The following is a 16,996-nucleotide window of genomic DNA, read 5'->3' on the forward strand; positions in this document are numbered from 1 at the left end:
AAAAACCGAAAACAAAATATCGAATCACCAAAATCCCGAATCCAAAATCTCGAAAAAAAAAAAAATCTCGAATTATTTATTTATTTATTTATATGTATTTGTGGGTTCAGGTAAGTATAAAAAAAGGGTAAAATAAAAAAATAAATAAAAAAGGGGGTTGGGGGGGAACCCCCCCATTTCGAAATAAAAACGTATTAAAAAAAAAATTCGAGATTTTTGTTTTCGATATTTTGGATTCGAGATTTTTGTTTTCGATATTTTGTAATTCGGTTTTTTCACTATAAACCGTTGGTGCCACAGGTGGGCAAGAGCAACCTATGGGGCCCAGGTCAATATTGTATCTCTGTTTTGAAAGTCCCAGGGGGAGAAAGCCCCAAGGCCCCCCTCCTTTGCTCCATTTCTGGCTGGAGCAGCACCTAAAACATTCAACAGAAAATTCCACCAGAAGCCCCCTTAAGGGTTCTAGGAGCAGTCTCCCCACAATTCCTGGGACAGCCTTCTTATTGCTTTAGCACAGATGAAAGATGGGTGAAGGTTTGCCATGTTCGTACCCACATACTATATTCTCTGGTTAAATGCATAACGGTTCACATTTCATTCAGTCTGCTGTGAGGAGGCAAAAATGAAAGTCGGACACAAAGTTGTTATATTTTCAATCAAAGACATTTTATTAAATAAAAATGGGTTGGGAAAAGGCCTCTTTAGCCCTATTCTAAAGAAGAACTTTCCTGCCTAGAAACCAAAACGAATGATCTTCCCGTGTCAGGATGTCAATAACTGAAAAGCCATCCTTGTGTCCAAAACGTCCTATCCTGACCCTCACACTACAAACAAAACAACAAAGGGGTGCCAGGAAATGTTTTTAACTTGATGTTGCCAAAAGTGTTCAAAACCAACAGAAATATAAGAATGATTCCAACAAAACTGTTCTCCAATGTAAAGACCTGGGGATCCAGAGGGTGCTCCCCTTCCCCTGGATTCTTAAATGGGATGGCAAGAATGGACTCACAAAGTACCTGTTTATGCAATAGGTTCCGTAACAGTCTTTCTGTAGTATTTCTTGTAACTTGGTAGATGGCCTGGTAAACTGCTCTGCCTGGAATCTTTATACAATTTCAGCTCCTGGTGTACTTGCCTACCCGGACTTCTTATGCGTTTCACCGTCCTTTGGCTCTACCACAATAGTATATACTGTGAGGTGCTTTGTGTATCTGTCTATGGTAACATTTGCTCAATCATTTCCCCCACACTGACATCTCATGCATCTGTACTTGATTGGGGTTTGTCTTTGTATGTTGCCTTGTCTGCATTCAAACATTCTTCTTATTGGGTGTTCAATTTGTACTTTGACTTGACCACATTCAAACAAACTTTGGGTATTTTCGGCATCAGCAATTTCGTACCATTCTAACATTGGTTGGTGCGCTTGTTGGAATGCCCCAGGGTCTCCAGCTGCTTTGGGCAGACTCACTGGTTCCTTCCAGCATCTCTGATTCTGCTTGCGCCTCTGCAGTGTTGCTCCTTCACCCGCTTTCCAATTTGGAGTGTGAAGATGTTCTTCCAGCATCCAGCGTCGCTCCGCGATCACATGCCACTTTCCTTTTCAGCTCAGACTGGAGAACACTGTCTGCTTGCGTGGCTCAACATCCAGGAGATCCTGCACGGCTTCCAGCATATCCTCTGTACTTCTTGCTCACCTGCAGCATTTCTCCTCCTGTCTCGGTGGCCTTTTCCGTTCCACCAAACCGGCCTATGTGCCTCGCGATCGTGAGCCTCAGCATGGGGTTCAGCATCTTCTCCTGCGCTGCTCGATGTAATAGTGCAGTTGCCATTTTTAAATGTACTGCACACTGAAGGCTTTGAAAAGCAAATAGCCTACATGTTGTACTTATAGCTCTTGTCACTTTCCATAAACTCCCTCATCCTCCTCCTTATCCCAGTACCTGGGTGGTTATGGGAGTTGGAGTCCATGGATGTCATTGGACTTTTAACTCTTAGATGGTTTTTCTCAGAGATTTCCCATGAAGGCACATCAGAAACAAAAGGTGTTATGTGTGATTTGTGGGTGTTTGGATCAAAGGTGGATGTCTGACCAGAGTGACAATAGGCCATTAAGAACTCAGGTATAAGGGGGGAATACCATGTCTTATCCAATGAGGTCAAAGCGTCTCCCAGGTAGTTGTCGCCTCCCATGTGATCCCCCACCATGTAACCGCTTCCAGGGTCAGGCTCAGGTAATGGCTGCCGTTCCCTGGTCACATGGGAGGAGGTCACCGCCGGGGAATACGTGATAACTCCATGGGATTCATCACACTGTATACAGAAATTAAGCAGGAAAAATGTAACCTTATCAAATAGGGGAGAAAAAGCTCACTAGTATTAGATTTAGGAAGCCAACTTGTAGTGCAATGAAGTATTGTAACAGAAAAAGGCAAATGCAAGTATAAGTAATAACCCAACAGCCCAAAATTAGAAACATAATTAAATAAAATATGTGACTGAGCCAAATCCACCACTTTCTAGGAGTCTAAGTGGCCAGAGCAAGAGGCTTGATAAGGACCTTGACCAAAAAGCTGATAGAAGCCAGAACCTGATAAGATGCAGCAAGGAACTAGTCCTCTGGGCCCCCTGCCCAGATAATAGCGTTAGCGGCAAAGCGACCAGAGCCAGCTAAACAAGTCTACAAACTTGAGAGCTTGAGACCAGCCTGAGGTAGGCTCACACCCCAGAGAACAACCCTTGACTGGGTTACAATAACTGGAGATTCACAAACGTTCAGGTAAGGGGGATAATCCTACCCTGGATACCCCTATGTGAAGAGTAGGAAATTGCAAGGCCATGCACTGCTGAGAGCAGGAGGAGACCCCTAGGGTAAAGGGGGAAAGGCTGGGAAGGTGCTCTCTCAGTATGAAGAGCAATAGACCCCTAAGGCAAGACCAGAAGTTGAGAGGCCTTGCCCGGTGGGGGTGGGTGGAGTACATCACGGCAGAGGATCTCTCATCACTGAGGAAATCCTCTTAGGCCAAGTAAAGAGATGGGCTGGGGCAATTAAAAATTCCTGAGACTGTGCAAGATGCCTTCTAGGTATGGCGCTCCACATCTCTGTGCATTAGAACAGGGACTGGACATATAAGAGCCTTAGAACAGGCTGGTTCTCGACTCTTAGTTCATCCCTCACTCCTGACTCGGTTACTCTGACGTCTCCCCCTTTTTGTTGGATAGTTATTTCACTAGGTCCCCTATTGTTGTATCCCACCTGATCCTAGATTCAGGGGTTAGCGTAACTGGGGGAAGAAAGCTCAAGGAGAGGGCCACCCTAGGACAGTAGAGGGTCACCTTAAAAACCACCAGGCATAATGTGCTGCCACACAGGCCATCAAATAGTTGTCCAGCTTCTTTTCTTAGTTGACTCAGTACCTCCATTTTGCTAAATGGGCCATTCTGTTTATTGTGCAACCCTTTAGCCGCTAAAATCACTCCATGATTTGATCATGAATAAAAGCTGTCCCATTTAATTCCTGACACATATAAGTGTTCCGTGTCACCCCCTCATGATACTGGCCAGGGATTCTGTACAGTCTGGTTGGCAACAGCTACAAAAGAGAGGATAATACTACCGGGTTACCAAACAGAAGATAGTACTTCTGGGTTACCAAATAGCGGACCAAATGTACTGGTTATCAAACAGAGGATAATACTACTGGGCTACCAAACAGAAGACAGTACTGCTGGGTTACCAAACAGAGGATAGTACTGCCGAGCTACCAAACAGAGGATAGTACTGCTGGGTTACCAAACAGAGGATAATATTGCTGGGCTACCAAACAGACGATAGTACTGCAGGGTTACCAAACAGAGGATAATACTGCTCAGCTACCAAACAGAGGATAGTACTTCTGGGTTATCAAACAGAGGATAATACTGCCGAGCTACCAAATAGTGGATAGTACTGCTGGGTTAGCAAACATAGGATAATACTGCCGAGCTACCAAACAGAGGATAGTACTGCTGGGTTACCAACCAGAGCATAAAACTGCCGAGCTACCAAACAGAGGATCGTACTGCCGAGCTACCAAGCAGTGGATAGTACTTCTGGGTTAGCAAACATAGGATAATACTGCCGAGCTACCAAACAGAGGATAGTACTGCTGGGTTACCAAACAGAGCATAAAACTGCCGAGCTACCAAACAGAGCATAATATTTATTTATTTATTTATTCAGATTTGTAGAGCGCACGTCAGCCCGGGGGCATTGTGGCGCTTGTTACAGACAATATATTAGTTACATAGGATACAATATTTTCATACAAATAAAATATTTACAGAAGCCATGGACATTTGTACAAGTTTGAAATGCAGTATATTTACATGGATTCCCGAGAGTTTCCTATTGTTTTGCCAGGAATGAGGTTTTCAGTTTCCTGCGAAAGATCGCAAGTGAGTTTTCCGCTCTAATGTCTGCAGGAAGGGCGTTCCAAATTTAGGCTGCAATGAAAGGGAAACTTAGCCCCCCGGCTTTGGCTTTTTTGATGCGTGGGGTGTAGAGAAGGTTGGAGTATTGCGTCCTGGTGGGACGGGATGAGGATGGTTTGAGGATGGTCTCTGATAGATAGGACGGGGCAGAGAGAGAGAGGCATTTGTGTGTGAGGGTGAGGATTTTGAGAGTGATCTGCTCTTTGACCGGGAGCCACTGGGCTGAGTGTCTGGCATGGGAGATATGCTCTCTTCTTGGGATGCTAAGAGCGGCCCGGAGAGCATTGTTCTGCGTGACTTGAAGTCTGTTTAGGTTTTTGGCTGATGTGCCTGCTAGGAGGGCATTGCAGTAGTCCAATTTGGCTCCAATGGTTGCTCTAGCTATAGAGAGGCAGTTGGGTTTAGAGAGGTAATGCTTGATGGCGTTTATGAGTTTGGTGGTATGCGCAGATGAGGAGGTGATTGCGCTGACTTGTCTGGTCATAGATAGTGAAGAGTCTAGGTATACTCCCAGTGTCTTTACAGCTGTAGATACGGGGATGATGGAGTTGTCAGTGGAGAAGTTAGCGTACAGTTTGTCAAGTATGTCTAGGGTGCTCTGTTGACCTAATATCATGATTTCAGTCTTGACTCCATTGAGGCAGAGGCCATTAACTGCCATCCAGGCCTTGATGGTGGAGTAGATTGTGTGGAGTGCCTTTGGCGTCTTCGTTGTATGATCCTGAGAGGGGTAGAAGTACTTGTGTGTCATCCGTGTAGTTCTTGTATGTGATACCGTGTGAGTCTAGTTTGTCAAAGAGGGGCTTAGTGAACAAGTTGTAAAGTGTGGGTGCAGTGCATGATCCTTGAGGGACCCCGCAGTGGATTGTCGTGGGAGTGGCGTTGGCAATGTCCGAGAAGACTTTCATGGCTCTTCCCTCAAGGAAGGAGGTGACCCAGAGAGCTGATTCTTTAGAGAAGTTGGCTGAGTGTGTGAGGTGTGATGTGAGAGTCTTGTGGTCAACGAGATCGAAAGCGGCTGAGAGATCTAGAAGGAGCAGAAGAGCAGGCTTGCCTTTGTCCATGATTTGGGTGATCTGACTCTTCAAATCCACCAGGGCTGTTTCTGTGCCATGTCCTTTCCGGAAGCCTGATTGCCTAGTCCCGAGGATGGAGTGGGTTTCCAGAAAGTGTTGGATTTGGCAATGTGCGGCTTTGTCCAGTAATTTCAGGAGGAATGGCACCATGGTTATTGGTCTGTAGTTGTTAGGTTGTGAGGGGTCGAGAGTAGGTTTTTTTAGGAGAAGCCGGACCCAGGCCTCTTTGAGGCTAGCTGGGATAATGCCTGTTTTAAAGGAGGCATTGATGAATGCCGTAAAGAGCGGCGCAAAGCAGTCTGCGCAATCTTTGACGAGTTTTGGTGGGCAAATATCGCCTTTGCAGGGGGAGGGTTTGAGATTTTTTAGTAGGTTGATAACTTCTGATTCAGTGACGTCCCTGAAGGAGAAGTCATATTTGGCAGGCTTGGAAGAGGTGGGTGGGGCGTTGGTAGGCTTGGTTTCTGTCTGTTGAGGAAGTGCTTTGCAGTGGTCTTTGATTTTCTTTTGGAGAAGGTCAATTTTATGTAGCATGACAGCTTGAATGCTGGTACACCAAGCTTCATCTTTGATTATTTCATCCGGTGTATTGGGGGGGAGATGAGCTTGTTAAAAATGGTGAAGATCTCTTTAGAGTGTGATTTGGCATTAGAGATTCGTGTGTTGAAAGCGTTGGCTTTGGCATCGGTGATAGCTATCTTGTATTGCTGGGAGATTAAATTGAATTTGTTTTTGGTACTGGTGCAGGGGTCAGATTGCCAGTTTTTTTGTGCTAATATTTTGTGGGATCACATTGAGTGCAGTTCTTCAGTAAACCATGAGTTGAAGTGTAGGGATTTCTTCTCTTTTTTCCATTCGAGTGGTGCTATTTCATTGATAGCTTTTGTGATGACATCTAATACTGCCGAGCTATCAAACAGAGGATAGTACTGGTGGGTTACCAAACAGAGGATAATACTGCCGAGCTACCAAACTGAGGATAATACTGCTGGGTTACCAAATAGAGGATCGAATTTACTGGTTATAAAACAGAGGATAATGATTCTGGGCTACAAAACAGAGGATTGAATTTACTGGTTTTCTAAACAGAGGATAATACTGATGGGCTACCAAACAGACAATAATAATTCTGGGTTACCAAACAGAGGATAGTACTGCCAAGTTACCAGACAAAGGATAATACTGCTGAGCCACCAAACAGAGGATAGTACTTCTGGGTTACCAAACCGAGGATAATACTGCTGGGTTACCAAACAGAGGATAATACTCCTAGGCTACCAAACAGAGGATAATACTTCTGGGTTACCAGAGGATAGTACTGCCAGGTTACCAAACAGAGGATAATACTTCTGGGTTACCAAATAGCGGACTGAATTTACTGGTTATCAAACAGAGGATAATACTGAGGGGCTACCAAACCGAGGATAGTACTGCCGGGTTACCAAACAGAGGATAATACGGCTGGGCTACCAAACAGATTATAATACTGCTGGGTTATCAAACAGAGGATGATACTGCTGGGCTACCAAACAGAGGATAGTACTTCTGGGTTACCAAACAGATTATAATACTGCTGGGCTACCAAACAGAGGATAGTACTGCTGGGTTACCAAACAGGGTATAATACTGCCTCCAATAATACTGCTACCAAACAGAGGATGGTACTTCTGGGTTACCAAACAGAGGATAATACTGCTGGGCTACCAAACAAAGGATAGTACTGCTGGGTTACCAAACAGCGGATAATACTGCTGAGCTACCAAACAGAGGATAATACTGCTGGGCTACCAAACAGAGGATAGTATTTACTGGTTATGAAACAGATTATAATACTGCTGAGCTACCAAACAGATGATAATAATTCTGGGTTACCAAACAGAGGACAATATTGCTGGGTTACCAAACAGAGGATAAAACTGCCAAGCTACCAAACAGAGGATAGTACTTCTGGGTTACCAAACCGAGGATAATTCTGCTGGGCTACCAAACAGAGATAGTACTTCCAAGTTACCAAACAAAGGATAATACTTCTGGGTTACCAAACAGAGGATAACACTTCTGGGTTACCAAACAGAGGATAGTACTGCCAGGTTACCAAGCAGAGATAGTACTGCCAGGTTACCAAACAAATGCTAATACTTCTGGGTTACCAAACAGAGGATAGTACTGCCAGGTTACCAAACAGAGGATAGTACTGCCAGGTTACCAAACAGAGGATAATACTTCTGGGTTACCAAACAGAGGATAATACTGCTGGGCTACCAAACAGAGGATATAGGATAGTACTTCTGGGTTACCAACCAGAGGATATAATTTTCTGGTTACCAAACAGTAAAGTGGTACTTCGAAGGGATTGTGTCCTCCGACGTATTCCTTATCTTTGATGTTACCCATCCCAGCTTGCTGGCCTCGGAAATTATTTCAGTAGAGGCCGCTGCGCGTCGACGTCACTCGAGTTGATATCCCTCGACAGCCTCCGTCTCGGTGCCGACATCACCGTGCGCATAAATAGACTTGCGCAGCGACCGTTGCTCAGTTCAGTTTTTCCGCACTTGGTGGGCCTCAGAAACGTGTTGCTCAGTTCTTTCTTCAAGAAGATTCAGACTTATTCTTAGAAGATATCATCTTAATTCGATGGCTTCTTCATCCGAACCATCGACCCCTCGGTCTGGCTTCAAAAAGTGTTGTGACTGTGTGCAGAAAATGTCATTGATAGATCCTCACAGGATCTGTTTGTGGTGCCTGGGATCAGAGCATCACTGTTCGGAATGCAAGGACTGTATGTCCATGACGGCGAAACCTTGAAGGAGCGTAAAGGGGAAGCTAGAAAGAGGTAAGACTCTTAAATCTCTTACTCCCTCAAAGGTTTCTTCAGCAGAGTCGAGACATCCTTCTCCTCGTCGTCATAAGAAACATTCCAGTTCAAGATCTCGAAGCGTTTCCCATCAGTCTTTGACATCGAGACACTCTAAGAAGAGGCGTCGTAGATCTCCCTCTTCTTCGTCTTCTTCTGTCTCTCCGGAAAGGGTCACCTGCCCCACGAAACACAGCTCTCCAGCTAAGTGAGAGGAATTCTGTAAGAAAATGCTTGGCGTCTTTGAGAAATCGGCCTCGACCCCCTCGGAGACATCTAAAGGTGATACCCCGGGTGAAAGATACAAAAAATCAAAACTCTGCGAGTCGTTGCACCCGGCGAGAGAGTCTACCCGAGAGCGTCATGAACCCTCGAGTAAAGGCAGTAAGACCGCGTCATTGATGCCGTCGTCAAAGGTTTCTTCGACTCATAAATCTGCGTCATCGACACCTTTGTCGAAGGGCCCCTCGATGCATAAATCGATTGCATCGACGCCGTCTTCGATGCCGTCTTCGACGCCACTGTTGACTCCAATAAAAGACAGACCTGCAACTGTCACTACATCTCACAGTAGAGGTGTCGAGGACCTCGACCATGACGTTGAGAATGCCTTCGACTATTTCGACGACACCGAGTAGGATTCCGATCCTCTTGAGTACATCGAGGTCTGTTCAAACTTTTTCAAAGCCCTTTTCGAGTTTGTCGAAGCCTGTGACTTCCACGTCGACAACCTTGACGTTTTCTCAACCAGTGACAACAAATTTGGCTCCTTCTGCTCTAGAAATGGGTTTTAAACCACATCATAGGTCTGACTATTTTAGAGTCTTGTCCTCTATATATGAGGAAGGGGAGGATTCTGACCATGAGAGACCTTTTGGTTTACAAAGGACCACGACACCCATACCAGAGGAATTTATCTCTGAAGAGAACAGGTTAAAGGACCTTCAAGACTCCTTACATGAGGCAAATGGTTTAGATACTTCTCCAGAAGTAGAGTTTGCTAAACCAGACCCTGGGGAGCATGCTGAGACCCCTTATAGGGTTCTGATGACCAGAATAATCGAATTCATGGGGTGGTCTACACCTACATCTTCTTTTCAGCAGGATGACCTCACTAATATTTTAGATAAAGGTCCACAGGAGGATCCTGTTGTTCCCTTTCATTCTGCTTTGCAAAGAAAAATTTCTGCAAATTGGGAAACTCCCAAAGTTATCCCTGCAGTTAACAAGAGACTGTCTGCTAAATACAGGGTATCTACTACAGATCCTGAATATTTGAGCAAACATCCAACTTCAGAGAGTTGGTTGTACAAGCAGCAACTTCATCAAATAGTAGATCTGCATACCCTACTATTCCACAGGACAGGGATGATAAAAGATTTGATGCTATGTCAAAAAAGTATTTTCGGCATGTAGCATGACCCTTAAATCTATTAATGCCACTTGCACGCTTGCAAGGTTCAGCCATACACTTTGGGAGTGTGCTTCATCAGCGGCTGACTGTCTCCCAGAAGGAGAAGAAAGGGAAGCATTCTTAAACATCATCAGGGATAGAAAGGATGCAATGTGCGAGTCCCTTCAAACAGGCATTGATTCTGCTGACAGTATCAGCAGGGCCATGGCAGCAAGTACCACAATCCACAGATTTGCGTGGTTGCGGAAGTCTGGTTTTGCTCCAGATGTACAAGCCAGACTTTTGAACATGCCCTTTGACGGCACTTCTGTGTTTGGTAAGAAGGCTGATGACAACCTGGAGAGATTACAAACATCCAAGGCAGCAGCGAAATCTCTTGGGGCTGCAATCTGACAGACTCCGAATCGCCCCTCAGGAACCTCCTGGAGGGGTAGGTCCTTTCGCTTTTACTCCGCATTCAGAAAAGGTAGAGGACAGCCAGCTCAAAGGGGGCAGAAACGATTCACCCATGGTGGACGGGCCAAGGTTACAAAAACCGCAGCAGGTGCCACTTTACACTCGGCATCTGCGTCAGCCGCTTCTAAACCCCTCTGAGGTCTTTCCTCACAAGACACTGGTAAGGGGCAGGTTAACTCAACATCTGACAGAATGGCAGGCTATTACATCAGATGCTTGGGCATTGGAGACAGTTGCCCAAAGTTACTGCCTGCCTTTCCTACACACCCCTCAGAGTCATCCACCAGGGAACAACTCTTTGAAGTTTCCAGATCCGCTCCTTATGCAGGAGATTTTAGACCTGCTCGAGAAAGGTGCCATAGAACCGGTACCTGTAGCGGAGAGGAACAGGGGTTGGTATTCCCCCTACTTCCTAGTTCCAAAGAAGGACGGAGGACTGAGACCCATCTTGGACTTACGAGAATTGAACAAATTCCTCAGGAAAGACAATCTCACAATGGTAACTCTTTCTCAGATCCTTCAGACCCTCCAGCTTCAGGACTGGTTGGTATCTCTAAACCTTCAGGATGCTTATTTCCATGTGCCAATCCATCTCAAACACAGGAAATACCTGAGGTACGTAATTGGCTACACTCACTATCAATTTCGAGTTCTGCCATTTGGGCCGACCTCTGCCCGAGGGTCTTCATCAAGCTAATGTCGGTAGTGGCTGCAAGTCTAAGGAGGGAAGGGATCCACGTCTACCCCTACCTGGACGATTGGTTGATCAGAGCAGTATCTTCGGAACAAGCTCAGATCCAGCTGGATTATGTCTGCCACTTCCTTCACAGGCTGGGCTTCTGCCTCAATTTAAAGAAGTCACAGGTGATACCATCACAGAGACTCCAGTTTATTGGAGCAGTCCTGGACACTTCCCTGGGAAAAAGCCTCGCCACCAGAAGTGAGGGCTCAAGATATTCTGCAGATGGTCAACAAGTTTCAAAATGCCCAACGTCTTCCAGCCTTCGACTTTTTTGAGGTTGCTCGGCCTCATGGGATCCTGCATTTTCCTAGTGCCAGAGGCTCGCCTGAGAATGAGATCCCTCCAGTGGACACTAAGAACCCAAAGGTCGCAATTCTCAGGAAGAATGTCAGATCTCCTTCAAGTCCCGGGCAGAGTGGCTCAAGACCTTCAGTGGTGGGCCTGTCGGGAGAACATTTTGAAAGGAGAACTGTTTTGTCAACCATGGCCGGAGATAACGGTAGTCACGGATGCCTCACTCACGGGGTGGGGAGCCCATGCCAACGACTTGACCATCATCGGTCGTTGGTCTCCATCGGAGTCCAGACTACATATCAACCTTTTTGGAGCTGAGAGCAATCAGACTACTCGCTGAAAGCTTTCTGCCATCAGTACATAAGAAAAATGTCCTTATAATGATGGACAACACAGTGGCCATGCACTACCTCAACCAAAGAGGAGGCGTAGGGTCACTGCCGCTGTGCAGAGAGGCAATGCAGCTCTGGTTTTGGCCAATTCAGGAAGGAATCTCTCTATCGGCAGTTCACTTAGCCGGAGAGAAGAACTTGACAGCGGATGCTCTGAGCAGGCAGAGCACAGTATCCCATGAGTGGGAGCTATTTTAGGAAGTCCTTCAAGAGATCTTCACCCTTTGGGGAACCCCTCAAGTGGATCTTTTCGCCACCAGTATCAACAGGAAGTGCGATCAGTTCTGTTCAAGGGAATTTCCCCCGAGAGGAGCTCTAGGGACGAGTTCGTAGTGGACTGGGAGTTTCCACTTCTATATGCATTTCCTCCAGTCCCTGTCATTCCTCAAATGATCAGGAGGTTGAGAAGATTCCAGAAAACTATGATCCTAAATGCCCCGGATTGGGCCAGGAGAACGTGGTGCCCGGACCTTCTGGAAATGTCCATCTGCCCTCCGATTCGTCTTCCGCAAAGAGAGGATCTTCTTTCGCAGAAGGGAGGTCAGGTTCTCCTTCCAGATATCAGAACCCTCAACCATCACGCTTGGTTTCTGAAAGGTTGAGATACAAGGATTGGGATCTCCCGGATGACGTCATGGAGTTGTTGCTTTCGGCTAGAAGGCCGGCAACAAAGACTTTATACCGCTGCCGTTGGAACAAATTTTGCAGCTGGTGTAGAGAAAGTATTTAGCAAATTCAGGTCTTCAAGTTGGTACGATCAAAGGCTACCTCGCAGCGCTATCAATCTTTAAGCGCACTACAGAGCAGCCTAAATATTTCAAATTACCCCTGGTAGTCCAATTTCTGAAAGGGTTGACTAATGTTTATCCCCCAAAGCCTTTCCAAGTTCCATTGTGGGACCTAAATCTAGTCCTAAATTTTCTGATGGGTACTCCTTTTGAACCACTCCATTCTTGTTCATTAAGATTTCTCACTCTTACAACAGTCTTTCTAGTGGCTCTAACATCTGCCAGAAGAGTGAGTGAATTACAAGTTCTATCTTGCAAACCTCCTCATACAATCTTTCATAAAGACAAGGTTGTCCTACAGGTGAAGCCTAATTTCCTCCCAAAGGTGGTTTCTGAATTCCACATTACTCAGAAGATAACCTTACCTTCATTCAATCCTCCTCCCCACCCAGGGAAAGAGGAAGAAAGGTTACATAGGCTGGATCCAAGGTGTGCCTTGAGTTCTTATATCAACAGACTGGCTAGAATAAGACAAGCAGACCAAACTGTAGGTTATACAGGACACAAATTAGGAATGCCAATCACGAAACAGACCATTTCAAGATGGATTATTTTAACCATTCTAGAATGCTACAAATTGGCAGGGAAAGAGCCCCCTCAACATTTTAGGGTTCATTCAACCAGCCACTTCGGCTCTCCAGAGAGGGGTTCTGATTCGGGACATATGTGCGTCTGCCACATGGTCCTCCGCACATACTTTGACAAAATTATACAGCCTGGATTCCTCCTCTAGCCAGGAGACAAGATTTGGCAGAGCTGTGTTACATTCTGTACATTCATAAAGGGAATATTACATTTTAATCCCACCTCCTCTTTTACACCACTGCTATGGGAGTCTATCAAAGATAAGGAATACTTCGGAGGACACAATCCCTTCGAAGAACAAGTTACTTCTTACCTTGTAACGTTCTTTCATTGGGATGTTCCGCCGATGTATTCCTTATCGCCCCTCCCATCCATCCCCGCAGTAAAACTTCCCTTGTAGTTGCAGTTTATGCTCTTCATGGTCAATAACCAATTCATGCACAGCTAATTTCAAGCTTCATAACGGAACTGAGCAACGGACGCTGCGCGAGTCTATTTATACGCACGGTGACGTTGGCGCCGAGAAGGAGGCTATCGAGGGACATCAACTCGAGGGACATCGACGCGCAGCGCTCTCTACTGAAATTTTTTTCGAGGCCAGCAAGCTGGGATGGGTAACATCAAAGATAAGGAATACGTCGGAGGAACATCCCATCAAAAGAACGTTACAAGGTAAGAAGTAACTTGTTTTTCTGGGTTACACGTGGTATAATGGCAGTAGTGGACAGAGCTGGCGTGCTTGCCTCTCCCAGGTTAAACTAGAAGGATAGAACCACGTCAGTCTAATGAAAGGGTTTTTCACGCCAAACTATTATTTCAGTGGACCTGTGTCAAATGCTCTCATGATATGTATTTGCCACTATTTATTGGGAACCAACTTTGAAATAGTGATACACATTTTTTTTTATGTTTCTGTCTATGGACAATGATACCTTGTTTTTAACACAAGATTTGTTTTAGATCTGTTAGAAGTAAGCATATTTTTTTAAGGGCTACGAACGTTATCCATGGACATTTAAACAAAATCTGTATATTTTTTTATGTGCTGATTTAAGGATAGTCTGTCTATTTTTCCAGGTACCTATGTGCACAGTGTTTTGCATAGCTATGGACTTTCTGTATCACCAGGACCAGTGAAAACACCAGATTTTCTGGGGGTGGCTCAGTGCCCATTGAAGTGTATGGGTGCATAGGGGGCTTGGCAGGTGAGTAAAATTATTGCTAATATCACCATTCCCACCACTCCTGCCGCAAACACCTCATGCGGGGAACTCTTTGAGCTCCCTTTAATCAAGCCTTACCATCAAAGGTTGCACTCGAAGTGCCTGCCAGTGTTTTTTCAAAGCAGTTTTCTTAGAGTTAATGGCTTAATTGAAGCTGTAAACGAGCTACTGGTGCAATAGAAATATCTTATCTAGGTCTGCCTTCAGCCACTCGATTTATAAGCACTATGCGTGTCCTTCATTGACGTCCTGTTAAAAACAAGCATTGGCAACGCACACAGTTTTGGCTTGAATAGTAAATGTGTTAGGCATTTGCCAGTCACTGCTATTAGATGCCCAGGTACTGGCACTATTTTGCATCTGCTACCATCAATAACCAGCTAATACCACTACGGCAGCGCCTGGCAAGTGCCTTTCTAAAGAACACCAGGGACACATTGGAATCACATTGACAAAGAGACGAAGAAGGGAGGGTACTGGTGGCCCCAGAGATTGAACAAGCCTTGATCAGGTGTCATGTGTGTTCTGATAGTGCCCGCAAAACAAACCCCTCGCACACCATGGATGAAATTAGGAATAGGTTTCCTAGGACCCCCAGGCCACTTGGAACCTGACTGCTGATACCGAATAGTGATGATGGGTTACTTGACCAAGTGGACAGAACTTCAATATGTCCCCAACATAACCACAGTATTAGATGCCCTTTAACATGTGTTTTATCAAGAAGGAACTCCTCAGTTCAATTCACTTTCCACGAGATGCAGAGGTTCCTCAAGTCAATCAGTATCAAACACTGCCGGGCTGCATTGTACACAGTTGAGGGGGCAAATTAGTGTTGTAAAGGAAGCAGGCAAGATGGACAAAAATAATAATAATAAATAAATAAAGGAAGCAGGCAAGATGGACAACAATAATAATAATAAATAAATAAAGGAAGCAGGCAAGATGGACAACAATAATGCTAATAAATAAATAAATAAATAAAGGAAGCCGGCTAGATGGACAATAATAATAATAATAATAATAATAATAAATAAATGAAGCCTGCAAGATGGACAAAAATAGTAAATAAATAAATAAATAAAGGAAGCGGGCAAGATGGACATAAATAATAATAATAAATAAATAAAGGAAGCGATATTGGTTCATTGCCTCACTCCCAATACTGCAATGGGAGTGTCCCCATTCCAAGCTGTGGGAAGAAGGTGATAGCGACCCAAACGTGTTCCTCCATGGCTTCTTGACATCAAGGAAGACGCGGTGATTGATGTGAGAGCCATGCTACGGCCTTTACCCTAAGCAAAGAAGAGTCAGAAGGACTGGGGCGTCAGCAGGAAGGACGTCAACTGTCCCAATGTTAGAACAAGTGGTTATAGTCCAGGATAAGCTTCATCGCAAGAATACCTCCATAGGGTCAAGATTCAGCTGACCTTTGCATGTGCTTGAGAGACTATTGTGACAGATCATGGTTGGACCTGGAACGTAGAACGTGCGGCCCAATACACACCAGGAGAATGCTGTCATAGAGTGAATGTAGACCAGAAGTGTTCAGGAGAGAGAGATCCAGAAAACTTTCAGAGGCAATCGGAAGACTTGGAAGCCTGGCGGACCCCAATGACCCCTTCACGCATGTAGACAACGAAGAACCAGAAAGCAAAGATGCCACCATGTCAGAAGCAGATGCTGCAGAGGAGGCCATCCTCATTGAGAAGGCTCCAAGAAACAAGCTCAGAACACAAGGATCACGAGCGCTCCAGACCCCGCTGCATGGGTGATACTTCCAAACAGGTACAAAGACTATATGATAAACCTTAAATCTAACAGTAATGACAGTGCAAGCCGCCCGGCGTCAGGAGAGGAGCCTGACACGGACTCACCAGACTCCAGACCAACCCTAACTCCACCAACGAACGGGGCCATCCCCAGGATGGACTGGCCACCTGAAGGACTTACTGCACAACGCCTAACGGCGCCTTGACAAATGCTTGAGAGATCCTACTACAAGCTCTGAAGTTGCACCCCGCGCTCCACACCCAGAGTACCATACTGAACATATTGAACTTCCTTAAAAATGACCCGGGAGGGTCGAAACACGTGTCGGCTAGAAGAATACAAATAAATGTTGCTCATATTCAACCAGACTAAGCCTTGTCAATTCAGCAGACATCCTGCCACTGACTAAAACAATTACCCAGCGCATGTGATAAAGGTTCCCACTTGTCGAATTGTTCAAATCACACCTGGGACAGTAGGGCACCGTCCCATCAGATCCTCAGCACACACAGCATGGTAGCACCAATAGCACCTGATCAAGGGCAGTGATCCTCCCATTCTAGTGCCCCACTTGCTTTGTTCACCAATAGTAAACATTCATGTCATGTCTTTCTTTAAAGAAGGCAGGAACTCAGTATCTTGATCTCGCGGGAAGTTCGGCCCTCTGCGGAAGTCAATCAACACCAGGAAATGGAGAAATGCACGCAGAGGTGGGCAAGAGAGCGGACGAACCACGCGTGTGGAACATGAAGGAAGCAGCAAGCCTTACCATTAGCGTCCAGTATGCGCCATAACAGGCACCTGGTAAGATTTGAAATGCCTTCTAGGGAGCTCCAAATCTTAAAGGAAAAGAGGACGAGAGGAAATTGATTTTTTTTTCTTCATTTTAGGTGGGCGTGTCCCACAGGAGCAAACACTGAATGCCT

The 16,996-nt window shown here is 45.4% G+C and overlaps 1 protein-coding gene across 1 annotated transcript in view; it reads right to left on the reverse strand.

Annotated features, from left to right (window-relative positions):
* Window positions 1-16,996, reverse strand: part of SLC51A (solute carrier family 51 member A) — a 202,726-nt gene that overhangs the window by 109,446 nt on the left and 76,284 nt on the right. The gene's annotated exons all lie outside the window — the stretch shown is intronic.

This window comes from Ambystoma mexicanum, chromosome 10 (assembly GCF_040938575.1).
Source record: "Ambystoma mexicanum isolate Mex_15411 chromosome 10, UKY_AmexF1_1, whole genome shotgun sequence".
NCBI lineage: Eukaryota > Metazoa > Chordata > Amphibia > Caudata > Ambystomatidae > Ambystoma > Ambystoma mexicanum.